We start from the raw sequence: 26,904 nt of genomic DNA, 5'->3' as shown, positions 1-26,904 counted from the left end.
ACAATGGTAATATTACAGGTTTATCATTTTAATTGACATTTTGGCATATAAAAATATTCCTACAATCCTGCTTTATATTATAGTTTAATAACAGCTTAACACACATCTATGAAATGTTCATTTCTGTTACATTCAAATTTTAAAATATCTGATGGGGAGCCTGGTTAATAGATAAAGGAGAGTCCCTGGAATATTAAGGACCCTTAGAAGCAGGTAGGGTCCTCGCTGGAAAGTCAAGGACAATTACCATGGGGATCACGGATTTCAATTCTGATTTTTTAAATTCATAAAGGCTCCCTGGAACCCAAACATGGAGACCATGGTGGGTATTTTTACTTCCCCCACGGCCATTGTCAGCTCCCTGTTTCTGCCCCGAGAGCCTCACCAAACACAGACCTATTCCGAGGAAAGTAACAGACATACCAGAGCCACTGATGTCTGTGTAAAGGGTGATGGTGATGAACTCTGGGAACACCCCGCCCCAGAAGCCACCACATCCCCCTTTGGGATTACATGCCTTTCAGCTCTCCACCCACCCTCAGCTTTGCAGGGGAAGTTGGGAAGTTTACTTTGAAAACATGATACATGTGTGAATCATGAGGTAATTTTGGCACTTCGTTCCCCATCAATTTTTAAATTAATTATCTGGAATCAAGCAGCCATTAATTTTGGCCATAGACTTTTTGATTAGAAGTTCTGACCCCGTTTTGCCTTTTGGCAACTCCTATACAATCCGATGACAAGCCGGGTAACCCTTGACAGCTGATCCGACACAGAGTCACACTCTGGCTGGTGATCTGCCATCTTCAGCAATCCTTGGTTACCACGGGACTTTTACCCCCTTCCGCCTGCCTCTGAGAAATACCGCTGCCTTCTGCCAACTGGCCTCTGCAGAAAACTTACTTCCCAGGGAAGGGAAAAATCCACCCCACAATGCCCCACTTTATGCTGTTCCTTCTGTTTCACAAACTTTACACTACAGCATCGCCCATATGTTTGTGCAGTGCGCACAAAGGTTTCTTTAGAAAGGGCTGATGCTAATTATAAATTTAATTTGCATTTTAATTAGAATGGTAACAAATTAAAAGCATGGCCGCTGGAGAATTTTGAACACTTAGCAGAGATTTGGTGTTAGTTGCTTCGTTTTGTCTTTATCTTTTTAAAATTATGTATACATGCAAAACAAACAGAAACAATAAAGCAATTGAGCCACATCTGACATTGCACTTCTACAGGATTTGTTGTTTCCCTCCACTCTGTTTCCTCTTCTTGTGTAGAAATAGATCCATGTGCGTGATTTTCAATGGCTTATCAGCATTTCTCATATCAAAGTTACTTAATTGAACCTCTTATTATATATTTAGCTTATTCTATTATTTCACTGTTACAACTAATGATATGATGATAATCTGTGTAAATATACCTTTAGACTTATCTGATTATTTTTTTAAGATAGTAAAATTGCTAAGTGAAAGGGCATGCACAACTTTTTGGATGTTGCTGCATATTTCCAAATTGCCCTCAAGAAAGATTTTTCCAATTTGCGCTATCTTTGAGCGCGAGTTGGCTCCCCCACACCCTTGTCAACACCAGGCATTTGTATTACTTTCAGTCTTAATAAGATGTTTTCATTATTATTATATATTTTTCAGTTTCCCGCATATCATTCTCTCTTTTTTTCTTTTTTCTATTTTTGTCCTTTCTCACCTACTTGGTGAGAAAATGCAGGTGGTGAAACTAGAAACTGTCACTCTCTGAACTAGAAATCCTTTCTCTAGAGGCTCAAAAAGCTATTTCATAAAGAAATGTTTTTCAAGCTCTCTAATTTTAAGCATCCCAATCACCACCAGTCTGTCGTAGGCCTCAGGCCTACAAGGAGCTTCTCGCAGCCTAAGGAGAACCTGAATATATGCGGCTTTTCTTGTATTGCCTTTGGTGACCTGTGCCTTTGGGATGTCTTTGAGATGTTTGATGCTTTTTGTAGCTGGAGTATTGATCAGGGGAGCAAAAGGGAGTGATAGCGTAGCAAGAGGAAGCCTGCTTCTGGGGTCTAAAGGGTCTGCCCACACTTAAATCTCAGGAGTGTTGACACTTGTCCCAAAACTGATGCCAAAGAAAACCTTTGTCTCAGATGGAAAAGAACCACCATAATTTGAGTTCATAGAGAGCATGAAAAATATTTTTAGATATCTGTAACTCTAAAGTCATAAAAAAAATCTATTACTTCTAATAGTGACAAAATTCAACTATCTAATACTATTGTGGCTTATCATGACTGACATTCATTAATTGAAAGGCACGCTGAGTGACTGTTTACACTGACAGACAGACCTCAGGCTACGGGTCCCAGTAAGGAGAAGGGCATGTGCCAAGCTCTGTGCTGGGAGATTTACAGCCCCCATAAGTGTCTCTGTGAATCTCTGAGAACTCTGTAAACTGTCAACTCAGCATCAAGTGGTTGTTATGACCTCTTAGTGCTTACCACAGAACACTTGTACAATAGCCACATGTATTTTCCATGTGCCTTTCCAAAAGTCAGAGTGCTGGTGAGCTTTTGAACCTACATAAATACCATATTTTTCAGACCATGTCTGTCCATGTCCAAGTCATGATGCCCATTATTACCTGTTCTCTAAAACCCACTTTCACCTAAACCAAAACTAAGAATTAGTTTTTAGAATTTATTTGGATGAACGTTTTCGAAATATTAAGAACAGTAATTTTTAAAAGGATTTCTGCTAAGACTTCTCATTTACAGAGAGAAGTGAAACAGGGCCTTCTAGTACCTCCTTCAAGGGACAGGCAGAGGCTCAGGAATTCATGTGTTCCCAAAACCAAGCGTTGAGACTCAAGGCCAACCAAACTCTGCTCTTTATTGCACACTTTACCTAATAAAAACATATGTAACAAAATAGCTAAGATAGATAAAAATGTGTAAGAAAAAAATACAGTTCAGGAAGCAAATATGAAATAGAAACTATAGGAGATATTATAGGTAAGCTTCCAGATCAATGTGATAAAGTTAATGGTTATTATAGAAGTAGCCTCCAGTTCACAGAAGTTTTTCCTAAAAGGAAATTTAAAAGTCTTTTTCCCTAGAACCTTATACAGGAGTACAGAATGATGAGGCAGCAATTTCAGGCTCATCTCCACAGGAGAAAATTGAGGTCCCTGAACCCCAACCTGACCACATGTGTGGCCACCCCACAGTCCCCTCCACTGCTGATACTTCCTCCTGAGCACACCAAGATCAACCCAAGCTTCTTCCATTTCCTGTAGCTATAATTTTAGTGGAGGGGGTTCCAATATTTGTAGACACCATTTTGAAATAATTTTATTCAGAAAGCTGAGCATGTTTTGGGCTGAGCACAGGGGCCCCAGCATCTGGACAACGGAGACAGTGCCTTGGCCTGGTTGGAAAGTTAACTAGGGCCCAGGGAGTGAGGAAGTTGGGTGCCCCTTCTGAGTTCATATGGGTGAAAAACCATCCCTCTGACCTCACCCACTGGATAGCAGGACGGGCTGTTAGGGTGAGCTCAGAAGTAGGGGAGGAAGCTGAGGCCTCTGGCAGGGGACAAAGTTAGGGTGTCACATGGGGTCCATATTTGCCATTTCCAGTTGAGTGTTTGGCGGTAAGGGGGCAGGGAAAATTACTGGTGCCAGGCACTATTCACCCCTTTATGATGGCCAGAGGAGGATCTTTGGGGTGGGGGTGGCAATTCCTGGACTCAGGAGCACTGCTGGAGGTGAAATTATGTCTCTCCTCACCACCGGAGCCAATGGGTTCTGCACCGAAAAACTCAGATGGCTTCCTCCCCTGTGAGTCTTTGGGCTCCTTCCTTGACTTGTCATCCAATCTCCTCTGTGAAGAAAAGAAAAGGGACGATCAGAGTAGGAAGGTACAGAGACATCCAGGTGGAGGGAAGGAAAGACCAAGCAAGCGCAGAGCAGAACTTTTTCCACAGGAAGATGCTCTCAACACCACATCCCGGGAAAGGGGTGCCCGCCAAGACCCTCCCAGTCACCCTGGGGGCAGCATGCACCACTACGGTGGCCAACCTGTGTCCCATGCTGATTAGGAAGCTGTGGGACACGGTTTTTATGGACAGTGACCAGGGACTACAAGAGGCATTCAGGGGTGGGAGACTACCTAGGACAAGGAGGACCAGGGAGAGCCTCTGAAGGTGGACACTGCAGAGAGGAGAAGGCCCCAGAGGTGAGAAGCTGATGGTGCCTTGTGGGCTCAGCTGAAGGGTCTCCCCGGACTCACACTTCCTACAGGGAACAAACAAGTCATCTCGGGAAAAAGCAAGATCAAGTGAGGTGGCAGGAGCAGCTCCTGGCAAGAAGGGACAAGGACTCCTAAGTGCCTCAGGGAACCGCTCAGGACCTTGAGGACTGCTTCTGGGGCTTCCTCTGCAGGCCCACCTACCTTCTTTCCTTCCCAGGCAAGGCAGGACCCAGAGGGACTCCAGAGCGACCCTGGGAGGCCCCCAGCTGCAGGGACATGTCATGGCTTCTGGGAACTGTTGGTGGGTGTGTTTGGGGGGAGAAAACAGTGGCATCAAGACATCTCAGTATCAGGAGCCCACCTGGGACCAGCCCTGGGGCCCAGCCTCAGGTACCTGCACAGCCTCAGGCTGCCCCAGCTGGCAGCAGCTCTCCCCCAGCTGGGGGACACACCTTGGCCAGGATCCCTCCAGGCAATTAGGGAAACATGGGCTGTTTTCAGGTGCTTTCTCCGGCCTTCCCGGCACACTCAGGGACATTGGGAAGAGTCCTTTGCGCCATCCACCCTCCTTTCCAGCTGGACCCCACATTGACGGACACACACTCAAGGATAACTCACAGTAAAAGACAAAATAAAACCGGCATCCTGCAGCATGTCTTTCCCACAAGGAATCAGCAACTTAAGAGGAACCAGTCCTCTGTCCAGGAACGGGAACTTTAAAGGGGCACCCGGGCATCTGGGACCAGGCAGCACCTGGAAGGAAGGGAAAGTATCTCAGCCTGGCAGGAACTTAGCCCGGCCCCCGAGACCCCAGACAAGCAGCTCCTCATGCCCTGCCTTCCCGCACCCCAGGCTGCCGGGGGCGCCAGCATCCCAGGACGGCACAAAAGCAGCACCCTGGCTGCTGGGGAGTTCTGCACCAGGAGCTACATGGGTGTTCCACAGCCCAACCGCCAAGGCGCATCCGCAGCCCTGCCAGGCTGCCCGGGAAGCCCCAATGGCAGCAACGGCCATGGGGGCGGGGCTCGCAGCGGCCACTCGCGGACGAGCTCCCGGGGGCGCAGTGGCTCTGGGACCAGCGAGGGGCGCCTTGGGGTTCCCGTCTCCCCCAGAGGGGGCCTGACGAGCATCCTCCTCAATGCATAGGTCCACAAAAGGATGGCGCTCAAATATGTGCCGTTCCTGAAAAATGAGGTGTAAGGCGCGGGGGTGAGCAGCGCAGGTTTGCGAGCAAAAAGGGGGCCCCGGTAGTGGCCGCGCAGCGGGGGACACCCCGTCCGCTGACCGCCCGGAGCCGGAGCCGAGCTCGGGCCCGGCAGCCTAGAAGCAGCCAGAAACACGACTGAGGGGGCCGGGCCGGCAGGTCTGTGTCCGCCCAGTGCCCCCCCCCGGCCCGACCCCTCTGAGCCCCGGTTCTGGTGACCGGAGGGCGGGCGGGCGCCTGGGAGCAGGCGCTCAGGAGGAGGGATCCAAAGGGAAGGTGACGGGGGAAGGACGCGGGATGGGAAAGCCAGAAAGTGGAAAGATCACTGGGCAGCAGGACGGTGACGCTAAAGGGGGACATGAGACCAAAAGACACAGGAGACATAGTAGGGGCAGGTGAGGAAGACAAGCAGAGGGAACAGAACTTGGGGCCTGAAGGGGGGCAGTGGGAGCAGCAGAAGCCGATGGACTGACCCCGCCTCTCCCAAGGGGGTCAGGCTGGGGGGACAGAGGGTGGGGGGGGACAGGCCCAGGAGCGCCCCCTCTCCCTTACTTCCTTGTCCCCACTTTCCCCGCCTCCTGGACGCGCAGCTCTGGACACGACACGGGGGGGGCAGGCTAAGGAGGCGGGGTGGGCGTCTAGCAGGTGGGCGTCCTGTCCAGGAGGAAAGTGCTTCTCAGGCATCAGGGACCAGGCGAACCCCCCACTGGTGCGGAGTTAAGCGCCCAGTAGGGAGCCCTGAGGGCGGGGGAGCTCAGGCGGGCAGGGTTGGCAGAGCTGCAGGCTGGAAGCCCTCAAACCCCAGCCTGGAGGGGTGGGGAGGGGGAGTCCTCCAGGAAGGCCGCCTCCCCCACCCCAAGGGTGGCAGGTGCAGACAGGACAGGGAGGAGCCAGGTGAGGGGCCACAGGCCTCCTCCCAGGTCTGGGAGCCCCTGCCAGACTTGCCTGGAAGCCCCCGCGGGAGCAACCGCCCCTTTTCCCTCCTTCGCCAGGGAGGTCAGGTCGTACTTCAGGGCTCAGAACTGCTGCCTCAAGGGCCATGGCAGATAGGAACGGGAACTGGAATCAGAGCCCTGGGGAAGGGGGTTATTGAAAGACAGTCCATGGGTCTCCGCGTTGTCAGGGCCGATGGAGCTGGATGGAGCTGTCAGGGCCTCGGCACCTCTAACTCTTGCTGCGGTGGGAGCAAGCCCAGCGGCGTGGGGGCCAGCAGAGCTGGGAGGAAGCCTGGGGGCACAGCCCCCGGCAGAAGACAGAAGACGGTCCCGCTCCCAGGGGCCCAGCGGCCGGGCCCGCGGGTGGGTGGGGCCCGGAGACTCCCCTCCCCTGCTGACTTCCTGCTGCAGCTCTGCTCTGGAGTTTCTTCAGGGGTTCACCCACCCCTAAGTCCACTGCTTTATCATATGTGTGGATCTTTGCTTGGCACTGGGGCCACAAAGATGAACGAGGCACAGTTCCTGCATTCAAGTGCCTTCCTCCCCAGTGAGGACGGGCAGATGGGCGTGCTGAGGCGACAGCAGAAATTAGGGCCTGGGGCTTGTGCTGGCGGGACACGGCCTCTGCCGGCCCCCCACCCCCACCCCCACCACGCAGAGACCGGTAAACCCACTCAGGGGAAGTTGAACATTCAAAATATATTCCAGGGCCTCCTCAGGTGGCGCAGCGGTTGAGCGCTGGGCTGAGAAGCCGCCCGTGGCCTCTGCAGCGCTGGTTCGATCCCTGGCTGCCGCGAGGGTCCCACAAGGTGCGCAGACCTCTCCTGCCGCCCGCTGCTCCCCTCAGCAGTGTACTTCATCAGTCTGCATGTTCTGCTCCCCGCTCTGGCTCTGGTGAATTCTCTCCCCCTCCCGCGCTTCTGACTGTACCCAGTGCTTGTATAAATAAATAAATAAATCTTTAAAAAATATCCCAGGGGAATAGTGCCAATTAGGAAATAGTGCATGCTCGTGTGGGGAACTAACATGTTCTTCACCACTTAGGATTCCAGTCTAAAATTACAGTCCATATTATCAGGGTCCTGATCTTGAGCAGCAGTGATGTTGGGGTAAGGGATAGGTGGGGCCTTCGGGGTCCAGGGGGCAGCACCTCTAGGATGCTGGAAGAATCACAAAGTTAATAAAGGGTTTCTAGGGGTCAGAGACTTCCTGAGAGCAGCACAGGGCTAAGGAAGAGGTTCCAGGGAAGCCCAAAAGATCCAGGCTCTGGGGGTGGGGAGGTGCTTCCAGGGGGCTGGGATTGTGTCTGAAGCTGCCTCGTTGGTGTCCCCAGTCATAGGGCAGAGGCCAGTGGCTGGTCCCAAGAAGGTGACAGCCCAGAAGACAGATTATGGGGAGCTGGGGGTGGCCTCTGGAGAGGCCAGGAGGAAGTGAAGTGATATTTGTGCACAACCCAGGTGGTGCTTTCGGGAAATTAGAAATGAAGCCTGGTGAGGAAGGAAGGGGCCTCCCGGAACCCCTCAGCTGGCTTCTAATGCTTCTCACTCCTAGGGGAGAATCCAAGGACCAGAGACCCAGGGATTTTGGGAGAGGCCTGTTTGGGGCTGTGGGGAAGGAGGTATAAGGTGGTTATCCCAATGGCAGGTAGGGGTCTGAATCCCCCCTTTTCAGGAAATTTCCCACTCTTCTCCCTTTAAGCTCAGGCACCCTGAGAACCTAAGGCTGAGGAGGCTCAGGTGGGGCCTACTCGGCCTGGGATTTGCAGCTGGGGAGGAGCAGCCCTTCCCAAGCCAGCACCGGGGGCTGTGCCCAGGAACTGCATGGAATAAGTAGTTGCAGTGTACGGTCCCCAAGTCAAGCCCCAGGGTACCCTACCCAGAATCAGGCCCCATCTGCCTCTGGCCCAGTACCTAGACTGCCGCCCCAAGAAGTGCCATGTGTGACCTAAGGGACTCCTTCTTAAGCAACTGTGCCCCCAAGCTCCATAGTTTACAGATTACTAAATGCAAACTAGACTGGGGAAGGTCAAGGTCCAAGCTCCCTGTGGCATTGCACTCAGAAAAGGTCCCAGGAGGAGATTTGGGCTCTGGGAAAAGGGTCAAAGTTCAAGAAGGAGCAGCAGCCTGGGCCCTGGGAAGGGTAGGGCCCCCAGAGCTGGGGATTCTTCCCTCATATCCCCACAGTTGTTTCTTTTGAATCAGCTACTTGACTTGTGCAATTGTGGCAGATGCGCCCCCTTGGGGTCTTTACTATTTTTGTCTCTTCCTAGCAGCAGTCATGTGTTCCCCTTGGCTCGACTTCCAGGGGATCCTGCAGAGCTTGCCCTGTGACACACCCGAGTCCAGCATCCATGGTACCCAAATAAGCCCTTGTCACCTGCTCAGTCTCTCTCCTTGGCCCACCATACTCCACAGGCCCTTCATCCAGGCTTGTACTTCTTGCCAGACAACTATGAACTTGAACGGAGCCAGGGATACAGCAAGGAGCAGGACTTGGTTCCAGCTCTCAAGTTGCCCACTGCATCCAAGGGAAGGGTGGCCCGAATGCCAGGGGTGGTGGTCATGGGGGCACATGGCCCTTTGTAAAGGGAGCCCTCTGATGGCCACACACCCCAGTCTTTCCCCACCTTGGTCCTCACGGAGAACTAAACCACTTTATATGGCAGAGAAAAGCTAAAATGCCCCCAAAGCCCTAGTGTGAGCTATTTTGGGGGTCACAAGCAATAAGCTAGGTATCTTCTCAAGATATCATAGTTTTAAAGTAGATACTATTTTGGGTGCCTGATCCCTACATTCCTTTATGCTACAATGATTGGTGGGGACCAGGAAAAATCTTGGGGCTGTGTGTTTAAAGCAGGGAGTACTCCTTAAATTCTGGGGATTGTAGCCTTATAAGGGGGTCTGGGCGTGCCATATGGGTTTATCAGGGATGAGAGTCAGATGCTTGTTGAGGCCAGCACAAGACTGTGGAAAAGGGAGCAGTGTCACCCCAAATAGCTAGGTGTTGGAAATGTGGAAGGTGGACACTCACAGGAGTGGGATTGTGTCTGAAGCTGCCTCCTTGGTGTCCCCAGTCATAGGGCAGGGGCCAGGCGCTGGTCCCAAGCAGGTGACAGCACAGATGACAATGTGGGAGGCATAGGAGGCTTCCAGAGGAGGTCAGGAAGAAGTGGGGAAGCACCAAGAGGGTGCTTTCTCAAAATAAGAAATGCCTCCGTGAAAAAAACTTGTGTGGCTTATATTCAAACACATTTAAAAAATAAAGGGACATTGAGAGGAAGAAAGGTGCCCACAACCCTTTGCCCCTGAGCTTGAAGGATGGATGGGCGGAGGTGGGCTGTGACTTTCTTGAGGCCTCCACATTTTGCCCAGTCCCCAGTCCAGTCCTTGAGGAGGAAAGCAAAGGAGGGGCACTGGATCTGACTCAAACACCCAGAGGACATGGGTCTCTGGAGAGACAGGGATACAAATTCCATGGTTACACCTACAGACAAAGGGAAAGGAAAGCACCGTGGAGAGAGGAGAAACCCGCACACGAGAGGGAGATACAGTCCAAAGGCCAAGACAGTGAAGGTGTGAACCGGGCCCCCAATACCGAGTGCCCTGGTCATAGAGGGGGAAAGACAGGGACAGACACTGAAATGGAAACAGCTGGCTACACTGTGCCCCAGGATGCCCATGTCCCAGGACTGGCTGCCCTTGTGCATTTCATGGTTCAAAGAGATAAAGAGTGAGAAATGAGCATCTTTCAGGGAATCATGGAAAAGGGCTGGGAATCTGCAAGATTCTGGTGATTCAGAGATAGGCTCGGTACTTGCTTCTTATTTAGTGGCTCATCTCTCTGATGACTAATTGTCCTGCTATCTCTGACCTAAGACTGAGAACAGGACAAAAGAAACAGCAGATCACTGCCCTTTGAGTGGAACTAGGCACCACGTCTCCCAGGTAGCCATGGCCCCTGCACCCCACGCCAGGGGTCCTATGTGGAAGAAGTCTGTTGTGGATGGAACTTAAGAGTCGCCCTGCCCTCGCTACTGCTTGCTGGAGCTGCCCTTCTGGAGCCAGAGACCCACAGACCTGTGCCCCAGGCTCCTGGGCACCTTTGGTAAAGCTCATCTCCAGCTTGGCCAAGCCTGGTGGCACCTCCAGCCTGGTGAAATCCTTGCCGGGCCAGTCCTAAGCTGTATGGGAGACGCCTCGCTTTCCTCCCTCGATCCTTCCTCCTCCTAACTGGCTCTTCTTTCCAAAGAGTCCTAAGGAAGTGTGTTTGCTTTCTTCCTCCCACCCCAAGCTCTTTTCTCAATATCCTGCATAAATAATGTTAAGTCCCCTGCTCCTCAGAAGCAGGAGGGTGGTGGCATTTGAATGGAGTTTTTCTGCAGAGAACATTTCATCTGAACCCCAAATGGTGGAGATATAGGTCAAGGATGGATACCTTTAGCTGGTGGCTGGTTATTTGCAAAAGAACCATGTTCTGGTCTGGCTTCCATGGAAACCAAGCTTAAAGCCCTCCCATTTTACTCTCCTTCCAGAAACCTAGGCAGCCTCAAGAGGCCAAGAACTAGTGAAAGCTTTGAGTCACAGGCACAGGTCCCCAGGGGGAGGGAGTGGATTAGTTAGAAAATGCCCAGTTCACAAATAAATAAGCAAGGTGTCCTGACCTGAGGTCTTGAGACTAAGCCACAGTTCAATCTGATTCTAGTAAAGCTAGATTCTGATTCTAGTAAAGCGAGGCGTCTCCCATACAGCTTAGGACTGGCCTGGCAAGGATTTCACCAGGTCTGGAGGTGCCACCAGGCTTGGCCAAGCTGGAGATGAGCTTTACCAATTTTTCAAAACAGGTAATCTCTAAAAGTCCTGTTCCTCTCGCACATTCAATATAGAGCTCATGGATCTGTTTGCTGAAATTTAGAAGAGGATCCAAGTCCTTGGCCTTCATCCCACTCCATCTGAGGAGGGGAAACAGAGAGCCATGGCACAGTCCTAGTGAGTCTTAGGGCAAGTTGGGGTTAATTAGCTTCAGGGACAGTGCAAGCAGGGGCTTGGGGAGATTTAGAGGTTTTTGAGATAAAAGAAACAAAAGGAATAAGGGAAGCTCCTGAGATAAGGGCAGAGACTTCCAAAGGGTCACAGTCAGAATGTCAGAATGTCAGAAAGTCCTATCACTGATTCCTCACTTTTCTGTCATCCTTGGATTCAGAAGGTTCTCCAGATGACCAAGCTGTGGCCCTTGTAACCTGGACATCCAGGAGATCCGATGGTGTAGACAAGGCGTTCTGCTAAGCCGGCTCTGAGGTGGGAGTCATGGAGGCCTGATGATCTAAAAAAGGACTTTTACCTGCTTGGTCCTCCAGGGTAGCTCCAGAGATGAGGGCAACAACTTCCAAAGGGAGTTCATCAGACACCCCAGGACCAGGTACAGGTATGTTCTGGGACAAGGGCAATAAAGAAAAAGAACTCTAAGGGCTGGGGCACAGAGACTTAATTCTGGGCACAGAGACATAAATTAAGGCAGAGTGAGTGAGACTACTGAGGACTAACCAGTCCCACAGAGACTGGTGGGCTTTAGAATAACCAGGGAGGGAAGGTCTGTGTTCCCTGAGACATGAATCCACTTTGCCTTCCTTGACCCTCCCTGGCCTGGTTTCACGGGCCTGGGAGTCCCACTTTATTTCTGTTCCTTTTCTTCTTAATAAACTTTTTTTTCTTTCTCTAAACAAATCTGCCTCTTCTTTCTTGTCTGAGCATCAGCAAAGTTCCTGAGGCAGCTTCATGAGACACCAATCCCTGGTGGTCTAGTGACTGGGGCTCAGGGCTGACCCTGCAGCCTGGGATCTGTTTCTGGCTGGAAGACTAGGCCTGAAAGCCTAAAATTAGCACCCTGTGTTCTGGGCACCAGAGCGCCTGCCAGGCTCTAACATATAAGAACCCCAGGTTCACCTAGTCAGCCGTAACAGATGACGAGACCTAGCAACCCAACCCCTTCAATGGAAATGCATCCCAGAGGGGCCCTGATCTTTCCTCTGACCAGCCCAGGGACAATGAGGCAGGGGCTCAGTCCAGGGCGGAAGAGGGGCTTCTCAGGGCCCAGGCGTGGGAGACAGTATTTATTGACTGCATCAGAAGCTCTCCGGTGTTTCTAGGAAGCAAGGAATGGCGCGAGCGGGGTGGGTCAGGAGCTGCACCTGAAGCTGGGCCCCTAGAAGACTGCCTGTCCCATTCCTGGTAGCTTTGGTGCAGCCATGTCAGAAACAAAGGGGCAGCAACCCGGCTAGTGAGTCTCCACAGCCAGGCCAGGGGATCCAGGAGGTAACAGAGTCTCTATGGCCTTGCCTTTGCTTGCAGTCCCAATTTTGTCACCCTGGAAGCAATTTTTCCTTTCTTTTTTTTAAAAACAGATCAACAGAAATGTAGAATATACATCCTGGAACAAGAAAAGTGAGGAAGGAAATAGTGAAGGGCAGACATGTGGAGAAAAGAGCGCAGAGGGCACAGGGCCTGAGAAGGCTGAGCAGTTCCCAATGCTGGGGGAGCCAAGGAGCCTCAGGGAGCTCATGCCAGGCTCCAGCCTTGCTTTAGATAGAGAGCTGGGGCAGGCACAGAGGGCAGGGCACGGCTAGGCCCCCCAGAGAGATGTCTGAGCTGCCTCCTGAGTCTCAGCATAAGTTTCTGAGAAAGAAGAAAATACCCTGAGCCTGCTTAGTCTGCCAGAGAAGGGAGGGTAGAAACAGAGTGCCTCACAAAGGCGAGGGGCTGACTGGCTACTAGATTCCAAATGTAACAAGGTGGTCCCCAGGAAAGAGGAGGTTCCAATGCTCTACCAACAATTCCTCTTTTACATTGTCCTTTACTGTGCAAGGGATTATTTCCACCACCAGCACCCTTATCCTGGTCCTTGGTTTTGACGGTACCCACTTCATTCCTAGCAGATGCCTTTGGGCTGGCTTTTCCATCAAGGCTCTGCTCCCACTAGCCTTGTTCAGCCACCCTCCTGCAACTCTGGATTCCTACATCTCCAGCTAATGGGAACTTTTGAATGTCCATTGTGAAGGTGTTATAGGACAGGGAGAGGGGCAGCCCAAACCCCGCAAACCTGCCTATTCTAAATGGGTTCTGCCATCTGCCGCATCAACACAAAACATATGAGACTTTAATGGGAAGGAACTTTCATAAAACTAGGAAACAATACAGGTAAGGCAAAGAGTCTAGTTTCTAAGTGAAGCACCCAAAGTTACCCATCCCCTCGTGGGTAAAAGTCCATCCATATGGGATCGGCCCAGAACAAGGCCCCAAATCCTGCCACAAGTCTAAACCATCTTCCAGTGGGGACCCACAGAAAAGGGTCAGAAACTACCAGACAAACCCGGAAGGAAAAGAGCAAAATCAACATCAAGATAAAAGCTGCCATTGTCACCGCCCCATGGGTCTCACCCACATCTGTGTCACCCAGTCCATGACCAAAAGACAAGCGCAGTTTCTTCACGTGTCTCTAGGCTCCATGCGCCTCCTCCAGGTCTCCTGGCTCCATCCTGCTTCCTTTCTTCCTCAGTCTCCTCTGCAGCTTCTCCTCTCCCTGCTCAGCTCCACCCTCCCTTGGGTGGGGCAGGGAACCTCCCCCTTTCCTGGGGACCACCCTGTTACAATGGGAGCGTTTGTGGACTCTGTACTTTTCCACAAAACCTATGGCCACGCAATTTTGAACATAACTGATATCAGAAACTAAGCACAGACATTTAATGCGTACATTATTTTTAGCCAAGGACAAAAGGGATTTGGCAAGAGCCAATCTAAAAGCAGGGCCTCAATTTTCCATCTGCTGCGTTTGGGGTTGGTCTCAACTCATAATAAATAGTCTTAATCCATGATAAATTCTATGAACATGAAACATGCTGTTCTGTAGGGCTCTTCAAGGCTCAGACTTAGTGGTCGAGGACCTGCGCAGTCTCGGCAACTATTGAGAGAAGCTTCCTCAGCTTTAGGGTTCATGGTTCAGTATTCATGTAGCCTTTTTCTCCTCTTTCCCTTCAGACTCTCTCATCCTGCCTTCAGATAAGTTGGCTCTCCCCCCTGACTAATGCAATAGAGATATAAAAATACTTTAGGATTATTATTCCTCTGATTACGTAATATCTATCATTTTTACAAACATTTATTGAGCTTTAATTTATGCCAGAATTCTGGAAGTATTGAAAATTCAAAATCAAGTGAGAGTGGGTTTCCCCCTCTTTACCCCCCACCGACCCCGCCCCAGAAAGCTATTATTGAGAAGGGAGGATGTCAGAAGGGAGCTGGGTCAGGTGGGCGGGGCAGAGGATCCTCTGAAGACTTACCCTTTGGGCATTTACAAATACTGGGGTTCCAAGAAAAGACAAAGGGTGATTTCTTGCTGTTCCCAGTTGGAGAATGAAACAAGTCAGATGCTGAGGATGATGAGTGAGGAGGGCAGTCACCTGAGTGGTCATTCTTCTCAGAGCTAATAGCTGAAGGGATGGAGAGAGAAGAAATGACAGGGGCCAGGGCAGCTACGGAAGAGTGTGGGGATGGGCTGTCCAGACAGTTCTCCAGGGCGCCGTGATTCTGATTGTCACCTCTTGGGTGGTAAAAGGTGCTCTACCTCTTTCCTCTGAATCCTCAACGGCCCTGAGGCTGATTCAGGTTTCAGCCATCACATTTGTCTAAACCACAGATTTGATGGTCAAGATAAAAGACAATGAGATCCTGACTCTGGCAAACTAGGGAGGAATAAGTAGACACACGCTGATACAAAATTATGTCTAGAAAGAGAAATGTAGAGGTTTAGTGGCCAACATATAATAGAGATTTGAAGAAAACTAAAAATGGGGGAGTGGGAAGCAAGGGACAGATATGTGTCAGAAGGGAATGTACAAGAAGGGAGAATCATAGGCAAATGGAGGCACTGGGACAGCAGGTGGGAGCTACATGGGAACTCTCAGCCACACCAAGGCTTCCTTCCCCTGCCAGCTTTGTTTCACAGTTCCTGAAAAGGTGAAAGGGATGTGGTTTGGGGAAGAGGAGCTATCACAGACCATGAGAGGAGCAGCTGAGGGTCCCAGCAGCTGTACTGCCTCTTATTCTTGGGGAACCTTTGGGAAGCTGGCAGCCAGAAATTCACCCTGTCCTCTCTCGGGGGGCTGCTGCGCAAGGCAGTGGGGTGAGGCATGACAGACAGGTTCTGGGGTCCTGGGTGTGAATGCTGGACCTCAGTCTCACTCCTTACCTCATTTTGGGCTATAAATTTCAGGGTCTCTGCCTTACTGAGGTCAAAGCTCAAACTCTTTATATAAATGCAAACCAGGACATTAAAAAAGGACTCACATTATCATTGAGGTTCTCAAAGGCCCCAGAGGTGCTATTTTTATTTTAAAGTTCTTGAAGTGGTGTGGCCTTTCCTTCCCTACATTGAGGAGAAAAAAAGGACGTTCCCCATCACCCAGGACCACATGGGGCTCTGGACTTGTGTCCCTGGGAGCATGCAATGCGCTGTGTTTTGGTGCCAACCCACGGGCAACACCACTTTGGGGGGCTGGGGCAGTGGCACACTCAGCTGCCTTGGGTGGGGCCGCAGCAGTGGGCCCAGCTGCCTGGTTGTGCTGTGGTGACCAGATTTTCGGGTGAGGCGTGAAGCTGGCTGGAAGTCATTTAAATCCTGTCCAGGAGTTTCCTGGCAGTCTGTGTGTGGGGAGGGGAGTTGGACTGAAAAGGAAGAGGCCACCGCTGGCCTGAGGAGATGCTTTGCTCTTGACTGGAGGGACACTCACATAGATGTGGTCAGTGGGGAAATCTGAGGGACACTCAAGAGCACCCCAAGAAGAGTCAGCCCTGAACATGCACTGAGGTCAGAGCTCCCCTCTGCCAGGTCCCTGTCCTAGACGCTAGGGTGGAAGCAAGGCCAGGAGGGTGAGCATATGAGGAAAAGCTCAAGGCTGGGCATTTGAGAGAAGCTGACCACACCCACTTTGAGGTGGGTCAGGGAGTTTAAATGAAGTTCTCTGACTACCAGTATTAGGCGTTTTAGTTGCTGAAATGAATGTGTCTAACTTCTAAAACTGGAGGCTTTGGTGATTACTTGAGATTTTCTGAAAAAAAAAAATAATGGAGCCTGCCTGAGCTTTCACCAAAAAAAAATGGAGGGCAGGAAGTAGCCTCAGAGCACAGATATGCATTGGTAGTTCCTTTTGAATGGCTGGGTGGTGGAGGAGGCGAGATGGGCTTCCCACACCCCTCCCTTTCCCCTCACAGCCTTCCCTGCAGACAGGTCCTGCAGGACTGTCCAGCTAGGCTGAATCCCTTTGGATGTTCTGAAATGATGCTGGTTTCTCCAGCTGTGCGGCCCTGCTGCATGTTCTGACTGCCAGAGTATGCATCTTCCCGCTGTTCCCCTCACCCCAAGATCCTTCGATTTGTCTTCTGAATGTCTCTGGACTCTCCCCCAGACTAGGAAGGAGGCTCACCCCAAAGACTCCTATGCCCCCCATTTATCTCTGAGGCTCAGATGTCAGTGCATCATTGCCTGCTTACTTGTCTTTGGTCTATCCAAAATAAATAAAAACACTGTAAATTCCTTGAGGGCAAGGATTCCATCTTGTTTACTCATTTTCAGGCATTAGAGAACTTCTTGGTACATTGTAGATGCTCAGTTATATTTGCTGAATCAATACATGTGCACAATCACTCTTCCCCTTCTTTTTTTGACACGTTGGATATAGACATGTCTGTTTACTCTCTGAGGCAACCACCAAGATTGCTGTTTCGGTGTATGTGATTTGAAAGTCACTTATCTTGACTTAAAGAGGGAATACATTTTGGGGAATTAAAAACGGAAAAAGGATTATAGAGAAAGAATTGATCTTTTTCTGAGGCTTTGGTAAAGATAAAGCATAAGGAAGTGAGATACCAAAGAGTTGTGTTGTGAGAGGAGAGTTGCCGAATCTTAGGGCTGCTGGCATGTGAAGCCAAGGGGTGGATCTGGGCAGAGATGTTTAGCAAGTTTCAAATATGGAAACAAATAGGTTTACATATTTCCCCCACTCCATGTCCAGAATATGAGGCAATACTAAGTATCTAACACTTTACTGAGGGGAGAGAAGGTGGATTATTTGTAAAAGAGAGGGACTTAGGTGGGCTTTCCCAAAATAGGGAAGATTTTATAATTTATTTTAAAAAATGAGTCATGATGATCATGACTCATCATCCTAATAATGCCCCAGGGTAACGGCCAGACCCCATGGGGCAACTTCAGGATGTGCCCTTGGAAAGCAACCCTCAGGAGCTCAATTCCCTGACCCCTGTGCCTCCCAGCCCTAAAAGGGCTGCCCCTTAGGATATTAGAACACTGAGACCCAAGACCAGAGTTTGTCAGGGCAGTCTCTGGGACATTCACACAAGAGGAACATGGGAAAGATAGAACCCCCAAATCAGTGGTGATAAATGTAGGTAAAAGAAATGGTAACTCAGGGAAATTTTCATTAATAATAAAAAAGTAAAGTTACATCCTTTCATGCTTATCAGTAACGCCCTCCACAGGGCTAATTTGGGGCAAGCCCCTAGACAGCCACCCTCTGTTTCTGCTGTACACCAAGCTAGCTGGGAGCTTGACCCCTGCACCAGGGGCTGCAACCCCTTGCCAGGGAAGAGGGCTCAGTGCTCGCTCTCCATGACTAGAGGTCAGGGCTCTCCCAGACTAATCCCAGAAAGGTTGTGTTCTCCCAGGACTTCCCTCCATGTGTACACATCTATGAATATAAATTAATGTATTTTGCTGCAATACAGTTCCACCACAATGTCACTAAACAAAAACTGGCAACCCTAAGCAAAACAAACCCAGGATATTGTACTACAGAATTTGTGCTACTGGATGGGGGAGTAGGAGTGGTTGCACACAACAGGGAGGGGGCCCAGGGGTCTGGGAAAAAGACATGGATGCATTGGTGTGGGTGTGTGAGGGAACATACATCTGATGAAGTGTGAACCGATGTTCCAAGTCATACACAAAGGCTTGTGAACCCGTTCCTTTTGTGGAGAAACCAAAGCTGAATTGCCCACATCATTCACCTCTTAGCAGTATTTGTCTGATAAGGGTGAGATTTTACTTGCCTTGGTCTGAACACTACTCATCCTGTTTGATTTGCAGAAAAGCAATGACTGCTAATAGTTCTTCGATCTGAAAGGAAGAATTACAGATTTTACCTTGTGACATCACCATGTGTTTCAAATTGCTTGTCCTCTACTTTCGCTGAAAGTCTAGCACTACCTTTTGTACTGGCTAGACACTGAGATCCTGCATATCCCCCTCCCTTCCTTCCATGGCATGACAGAAATCCTATCTTTAAAAAAAGGAAATTTACCCACATATGCTTTATAATAAATGGACTCAGAAAGGTGAACTGGCCGGGGCCAGGCTACCTAGATCATTCTCTTCCTTCTTTTTATCATTGTCCTTCTTTTCATCCTTTTTGTTCTTTTTACTTTGATAGTCAAGTATTATTTTTCAACTGCTATATAATACTTGCTATATAATACTTATGTGAATGTTGCGAGCCAGCCACAGCAGAATGGGTGTCAGGGCTTCCTGAAGGATGGGACTGTGTCAGCTCCATTGCAGAATGATGGGGAGGGGGAGTGAGGAGATGCAGACACCTGATCAGGGTGCAGACATCATCCTGCTGAGGGTCTCAGCAGCTCTTTATTTATGCATTTCAAGAAAACCTTGGGAGTGCATAAGCATATGCATTAAGGCAGGAAGACAACAATTACCACATCTTTCTCATATGAGGCAGGGAAACCACTCATGGCCTCTACTGTAACACACCAGGAGCCGTCAGGCTTCTTGGCCTTCCCTGGCTGTAGTCTCGGCTACAAGCCACACACCACATCCACCCCCAGGATGCACTCACTCTGGGATTGGCGATTCTATTCTACTGTTGGGGGTAATCGCCAACCCTCACGGTTTCTGTCTGAGGTCGCTCCAACACTCGGCTTTCATAGCCACCAATGTAACTCACAGACCCCTGCACTCAGGCCAGCCCACTGCACAAGCGCATGGATCAGGGATCCAAACTCTACATGCGGCCTATCTTGGGCCTCTCTTCAGCTTGGGCTCCACCCAAGCCACGTTCCCCACCCTTCCCCAAGAACGGGTTCCTCAGCAATTCACCCTCAGGCAAGAACGAGCAGTGCATCATCCACAGGTGATTTTAAGAGACTCACTTGTCTTCAGCATACTCAGGCTGCTTAACAGCCGCTCAGGGCTTTTCAACTTAGCACCAGCTTTTGCTTCTCAAATTTGGCTTTTTTCCTCTGCCTAGCTGCTGGGCATACACAGGCTGCTTTTGGCCATTGACACCCACTGGCCACCCCCAGATTCCCAAAAAAAATAACATGCCAAGGTCCTCCGCCTTCTGCCGGGATTGTCAGTCCAAGTCCATTAGTCCCAAGTTCATAGGCTTCTTCCTTGTGTCAGCACTGGTGAGCTCTGAATCATGATCCTCTTTCTTTCTCCAATGATTCTGCTGCCTCAGTGGCCTTGGGCTGGTCCTCTCGGGTGTCTCCTGCAGGTGAGGTCTTGTCCCGCAGCTCCCGGATCTTGTCCATCTCCTGTGCCACCATGATGCTTCTAGCATTGTCACAAGCAGTCTGTTACTCTTTAGTCCCTCCAGGTCTTCAGAGTTCCATACCCGTCTATATGGATATCTTGCTGACTTATGCCAATTGTATCTGGATCGGCACCATGTTGTAGGAGAAAACATACATATTCCTCCTCCTGGCTTTGCATATCGTCTTCAGTATGAATGTATGCATGCATACATATGAGAGATGATGTAGATAATAAAATGTTTTGTGGCTTCAGAAATGCAAAGTAGGGCATCCCCTGTGGCAGAGCAGTTGAGCCCTGGGGTGGGAAGCTGGCACAGCCTCTGTAGCACTGGTTCCATCCCTGGCCGCCTGGCAAGAGTCTCACATGTCTCCCCGACCTCTCCAGTCACCCCTTGATCCCCTCAGCACTGTACTTTGTCAATCTGCGTGTTGTACTCTCCACTCTGACTCTGGTGAATTCTCTCACCCACCCTCCCGTGCTTCTGACTGTACCCAATGCTTGTATAAAAAACAAACAAAAAAAGCAGTTCATATATTTTGTGAATAATATTACTGGGTCTATACCTTGTTTCATGCTTCAATATTTGCTTTGTGTAAAATTAGCTTAGTTTTTATCCACTGATTCTCATTATCCACTGCATAGTGGAGGGCAGAGTTGCCACTTATATCCAAAGTATCTGGATAGGCACCATGTTCTAGGAGAAAACATACATATTCCTCCTTCTGGCTTTGTGCATTGTCTTCAGTATGAATGTATGCATGCAGTCATATGAGAGAGATGCAGATAATCAAATGTTTTGTGGCTTAAGAAATGCAGTTTGGGCCTCCCTGGTGGCACAGCATTTGAGTACTGGGTTGCAAAGCTGCCCGCAAACTCTGCATCGCAGGTTCCATTCCCGGCGTATGGGAGAGGGTCCCACATGGCACACAGACCTCTCCTTCCACCAGCTGCTCCCCTCAGTAGTGTATTGTGTGAGTCAGCCTGTTCTGTTCTCCACTCTGATGCTAGTGAATTCTCTCACCCTCCCATGCTTTTGACTGTACCCAGTGCTTATATATATATATATATATATATATATATATATATATATATATATATATAATGCAGTTCATATATTTTGTGAATAATGTTACTGGGTCCTTACCTTGTTTCGTGCTTCAATATTTGCTTTGTGTAAAAGCAGCTTAGATGTTATCAACTTACTCTCGTTATCAACTTCATAGTGGGGACCAGAGTTGCCACTGATGTCCTAAATATCTGAATTGGCACCATGTTCTAGCAGAAAACATACATATTCCTCCTTCTGGCTTTGTGTATAGTCTTCACTATGAATGTATGCATGCATACAAATAAAAGAGATGTAGATAATAAAATGTTTTGTGGCAAAAGAAATGCAATTCAGGACCTCCCCGTTGGTACAGTAGTTGAGTGCTGTGGTTCAAAGCTGGCACAAACTCTGGAGCGCTGGTTCAATCCCCAGCCTCCAAGCGAGGGTCCCACATGTCGCCAGACCTCTCCTGCAGCCCGCTGCTCCCCACTGCAGTGTAATTTGTCAGTCTGCCTGTTCAGCTCTCTGCTCTGGCTCTGGTGAATTCTCTCACCCTCCCGTGCTTCTGACTGTACACAGTGCTTATATTAAAAAAAAAAAAAATGCGGGTCATATATTTGTAAATAGTGTTACTTGGTCTATACCTTGTTTTGTGCTTCCATATTCGTTTTGTGTAAAAGTAGCTTAGTTATTATCAACTGATTTCGTTATCAACTGCATAGTGGGGCACAGAGTTGCCACTGATGTCCAAAATATCTGGATTGACACCATGTTGTAGCAGAAAACGTACATATTCCTCCTTCTGGCTTTGTGTATTGTCTTCACTATGAATGTATGGATGCATACATATTAGAGAGATGTAGATAATAAAATGTTTTGTGGCTTAAGAAATGCAATTGAGGGCCTCCCCGGTGGCACAACAGTTGAGCGTGGGGTGCGAAGCTGGCACAGCCTCTGGAGCACCTGTCCGATCCCTGGCCGCTGTGGGAGGGTCCCACATGGTGCACAGACCTTTCTTGCCGCTAGCTGCTCCCCTCGGCAGTGTTTTTTGTCAGTCTGCCATTCTGCTGTCTGCTCTGGCCCTGGTGAATTCTCTCACCCTCCTGCGCTTCTGATTGTACTCCATGCTTCTATAAAAAAAAAATGCAGTTCATATATTTTGTATATTATGTTACTTGGTCTATACCTTGTTTCATGCTTCAATATCTACTTTGTGTAGAAGCAGCTTTGTTATTATCGACTGATTCACTTTATCAACTGCATAGTGGAGCGCAGATTTGCCACTGATGTCAAAATATCTGGATTGGCACCTTATTCTAGCAGAAAATGAGGCAGTTAATGTACAGAGAAACTTTCAAATTCTTATGAACCACAGTCAAACTGAAATCAAACATAAAGTAATTCAAAGTATCTCAAAGTAAACTTCTGGTTATCAAGCAATAATATTTAATTTCTAAGATCTGATTAAATACTGATTTTGAAGAAATTTTAAATGTGTTGATTTCATTGCATCTAATTCAATTACATCAGTGATTTTTGAAAATGAAAGACCCAGGGACTTATATTTTTAAATTTTCTATCTACTTTGTTAGCACAAGTAATTGACATTTACTTAGCATGTATAAATAAGTCAGTTGAATGACTAAGAATTTTGTCAAAGTATAAATTAAAATTGCATCAGAGATTTGAAACAAGGTGATATAAAATTTGTCAAAAGGTAATATAACTAACCTAGTTAAGTGTCTATGCTTTCGTTTTAAGGCCATGGGTTGAAGGTAGGAAAACTTGTTGAATTTTGTCTTGTTGTAAGATAACTGTCAAGCAGAAAACAATTATTAAGACTATTGAGTGGACTTGTTGCACAAGATAGCAGTAGGCGTGGCCTCGGAGGAGGAGCGCTGAATACATGTTTGTGATGTGTCTCCTCCTCAAGACGTTCGATATTGACTTCTGTTAGCTTCTCAATGGTCATGTGAAGATTGCCAAACCCAAATCCTTAATATTTCATTTTTGCCTAAATAATTTGCACTTTAAAAACAAATGTTGCCATAACATGAATTTCCCATAAAACAATGTTTTAACACTCAAAATGTGTTGGTGCATACATACTGTTTACAATTAGGGGATTAAAATTGTGGTAAAGAAGCCCACCCATGTTTCTGGGTTTATAATAAGTAATTCAAAGCAGTGGGCAGCAGAGGGCGGGCAGTGACGGAGGGGGCTTTAGGGATATTGTCAAGCATTTCCTTTCACTATCCTTACACATTTCACTCATTACCTCTGAGAGTTAAACATTTGGTGCTGAAGATTAACTTAGAACAACTTCTAGGGGAGAACAGGACAGCTGCCTGGTGGGTGACTAAAGAGAACTAAACAGCTTCAGGGAAAAGAAAGCCCTTAACACTGTTACAAAGGCACTGGTGTTGAGAACTACCTGTTTGGGCTTCCACACACCTCCTCAAGCAGAAGCAGAGCCCAATATTTATTTGTAGTCAGTCTGTAAATGATACTACCCTTCACCTCCTGCAGCTTTCCTCATTTCACGTGTATGCCTTTCTGGAGAGCAGAAAATCTAAAACTGAGAAGGATAGTTTGTCTCAGGGTGCCCTCCAGCGATAGTGTCAAAGATCACGTCAAGAAAATGAATTCACCAGTAGCCAAACTGTGCCAAGTGTAGTGACACTTGAAGACCACTTCAATTGAAATTGTAATCTTCAAAAAAATAAACTCATTAATATTTCTACTGGGAGAATTATGACAAGCAATTTTTATAACAATAACACTATTTAAGTTGTAAAGTTTCAAATATCCTTATCTTAAAATATAGTACATCCGCTTAACTAGATGAAATTATTTAGGCATAAAAATTAAGTCGTGAAATCAACAAAGGAGAGGAGATTCAAACTGTCCTGGAATAACATTTTAAAGATATATTCACTGGTGGGCCTCCCCGGTGGCGCAGCGGTTGAGCACTAGGTTGCGAAGTTGCCCGAAGCCTCCACGGCGCTGGTTCGATTCCCGGCTGCTCCCCGGCCACCGGAGGAGGGTCAAACATGGCGCGCAGACCTCTCCTGCGGCCCGCTGCTCCCCTCAGCAGTGTACTTCGGTCCTTCTGCCTGCTCTGCTCCCCGCTCTGGCTCTGGTGAATTTTCTCACCCTCCCGCACTTCTGACTATACCCTGTGCTTGTCTAAATAAATAAATAAATAAATAAATCTTTAAAAAAAAATGTAAACAATTACTAAAAAAAAAAAAAGATATATTCACTGGGCCTCCCTGGTGGCACAAGGGGTTGGGCATCACACTGTGAAGCAATCCACAGCCTCTAAGGCATAGATTTGATCCCAGGCCGGCCAGGGAGAAACCCACATGGCACAGCAGAGCACTCCTGACTCGCCCCCTGCTCCCCTCAGCAGTGTATTTCAGTCGGTCTGCCTCTTTGGTTCCCTACTCTGTCTCTGGGGGATCCTCTCACCCCCCACATCAGCAGTATGACCAAGTTATTAATATAAGTCTGTACCTATTGACAACTTATTATTTATCCTTTTAAAATTTCATAGGTACTCTAAGTCTTTACATAGTGTAAAGTACCTCTCAGGCCTAATATTTATTTACTGGACACAATAAATGGTTCTAAGCTGACAAAGCAAATATGATCAAAGTCTATATATTACTCATATTCACTAGATTCAATCTTTAGCCCTAACCAATTATTACTTTGAGTTTTCCTTCACGAAGTTTGAAAAATATTCTTCTGAAGAGAATACTTACTTCTCTTGCTGCTTTCTCTTTTTCATACTTATATATTCTTTTTTTTTTTAAACGATGCCATTCATCAATTAACTCGTCGTTTGTTTATTGTTTCTCATTTTCAGTTTGAATCCTTTTTATAGTGTCCTGAAGCTGGCCTCCAATATTCACTAATGTCTCCTCTTTATTGTCAGCTTTGTTGCAAGACACACTTAGTTGCTGTTGAAGCTACATGTTTTCCCTTTGTAGTTGAGATAATCTCTCCTCTAAATGTAATCTCTCCTCTCTTGTCTCTTGGAAATGGCATTCTAGGTCCCTCTTGGACTTGTGACTTTGACCACGATCTTGTACAGCAGCATCCAGTCTACCACGGCAGGATTCAACTTCTGTTTTCAGTGTTTTGGTTTTTAGTTTTTCATTTTCCAATTGAGTGTTTAGCGAGTTATTTTCACTCTTTAGAACAAGAAGTTGTTCACAATGTTGGGATATTGTTTTTGCAAGTCTTTCTTCATTCAGTTGTATTGTTTTTCGCAGAAAATCATTCATTTCTTTTATAATTTCAATGGTCTTCTCTTTTTCCTGGTTTTGATTTTTCATTGTATTTATTTCCAGTTTTAGCATACTGATTTCGTCCTGCAAAGTGTGACTTTTATGTACTGGATCTTTCTCTCTTTAATTACCATCAGAAGCCTAAGTAAAATAGAGATTTTGTTAGCAGTCAACAAAATGACAATTTCTCTGAAATTAAAAGCAAATGATATGCTTATAAATGTAAAGATAGCAATAGAGGCTATGCAAGTAAAACAAAATCAGCAGGACATCAAAATTTACATAAGCATAACTGCCCTGAAGTTCAGGAATTTAACTGAAGACTGAGTCCATGACGATAAAAAAGGAAAGATGAGAAAACTAAGAATCTCAGAACTGGAAAAAGACTAGCTATGAATTACAGCAAATGCAGAAGGCATAAAAGATTAGTGTATATCTTTGGACTGATTAAATTCCCTAAAAGTTTTCTTTTTCCCTAAGATTCCATTTATATTGTACTTTTTCAGCATTTTTAATCTATTGCTAACTGGTAAATATAAGGATTCAATCTATTGCTAACTGGTAAATCCAGGCATGGTAGTATGCATGAAGTTCTAAGCTACACATACGAATGAACTCATTTTGATGTCAATTCAGGAAGGGAGAAGTTAAAAATACAAGCAAACTATAGGATTTCCCCTGGTCTTCTGACTCTACTAGCACTAGTGTACCAAACCACATCTGCTTCCTTGGAGTAAATATATTGATATAATAGAAGTCTTCTGTTTCAGAGCACTACTCATAAATAAGGTGACGTTTATATGCTGTCTTTAAAAATCATGAGATTATTTCCTGCTACAATTAGTTTTATTTAATCTTCAAAATGTTTAAAATAGGGCCTCCCTGGTGGCACAGCAGTTGAGCGCTGGGTTGCGAAGCTGCCCACAGCCTCTGCAGCACCGGTTCGATCCCAGGCTGCTCCCCAGCCAGAGGAAGAGGGTCCCACGTGGAGCGCAGACCTCTCCTGCCGCCCGCTGCTCCTCAGCAGTGTACTTCGGTCCTTCTGCCTGCTCTGCTCCCCACTCTGGCTCTGGTGAATTCTCTCACCCTCCCATGCTTCTGACTGTACCCAGTGCTTGTATAAATAAATAAATTAATTAATTAATTAAAAAATGTTTAAAATAGTAATAAATGTGAAAGAGAAAACCACTGCAGAACTTGTGGTAAAATAATTATTGGTATATTATGGCATATCATTTCTAAAATTCCTTATACGGCCATAGATGCTATTTAAGAAAAAAAAAAAGTTACCTTTCTCAAAAGCAGGAAGGTTACATCTGAAATATTGTCTCTGCCAATACTTCTGATGAATATAGATGCAAAAATTCTGAACGAAAGTCTTAGCAAACTGGATTAAAAGGATTGAAAATCGGAGCCCCATGGCACCTAAAGGCCATAAAGTATGGTGGTTTGGGGGCTCTCCGCCTTGGCATGCAGCCACATGGGGACAGCCCTTCCCCCACTCCACACCTCATCCATGTTCCTTCAAGCCCCAGACTGGCAGGATCCAACTGTATTGGCGCTGGTGGTTTCCT

The 26,904-nt window shown here is 47.7% G+C and overlaps 2 long non-coding RNA genes across 3 annotated transcripts; both read right to left on the bottom strand.

Annotated features, from left to right (window-relative positions):
* Positions 1–3,405: 3,405 nt before the first annotated feature.
* On the bottom strand, positions 3,406–4,942 carry LOC119244419 (uncharacterized). 2 transcript variants are annotated; one of them, XR_008551722.1, is made up of 3 exons: positions 4,850–4,942; positions 4,151–4,275; positions 3,406–3,862 (listed from the first exon to the last, which is right to left on the bottom strand). It is a non-coding gene; the product is annotated as an uncharacterized LOC119244419 (long non-coding RNA). The 2 variants fall into 2 exon arrangements; XR_005125005.2 differs by lacking the exon at positions 4,850–4,942 and adding an exon at positions 4,433–4,548.
* A 16,153-nt stretch (positions 4,943–21,095) lies between these two features.
* Positions 21,096–25,470, bottom strand: LOC129145733 (uncharacterized). Its single transcript, XR_008551727.1, has 3 exons — positions 24,803–25,470; positions 22,764–22,846; positions 21,096–22,162 (listed from the first exon to the last, which is right to left on the bottom strand). It is a non-coding gene; the product is annotated as an uncharacterized LOC129145733 (long non-coding RNA).
* Positions 25,471–26,904: the final 1,434 nt, after the last annotated feature.

Source organism: Talpa occidentalis, unplaced genomic scaffold (assembly GCF_014898055.3).
Source record: "Talpa occidentalis isolate TD23 unplaced genomic scaffold, MPIMG_talOcc4v2.1 talOcc4.14, whole genome shotgun sequence".
NCBI classification, from domain to species: domain Eukaryota; kingdom Metazoa; phylum Chordata; class Mammalia; order Eulipotyphla; family Talpidae; genus Talpa; species Talpa occidentalis.
Note: the sequence above shows the minus strand (reverse complement) of the source record. Positions and strands in the feature narration are given on the sequence as shown.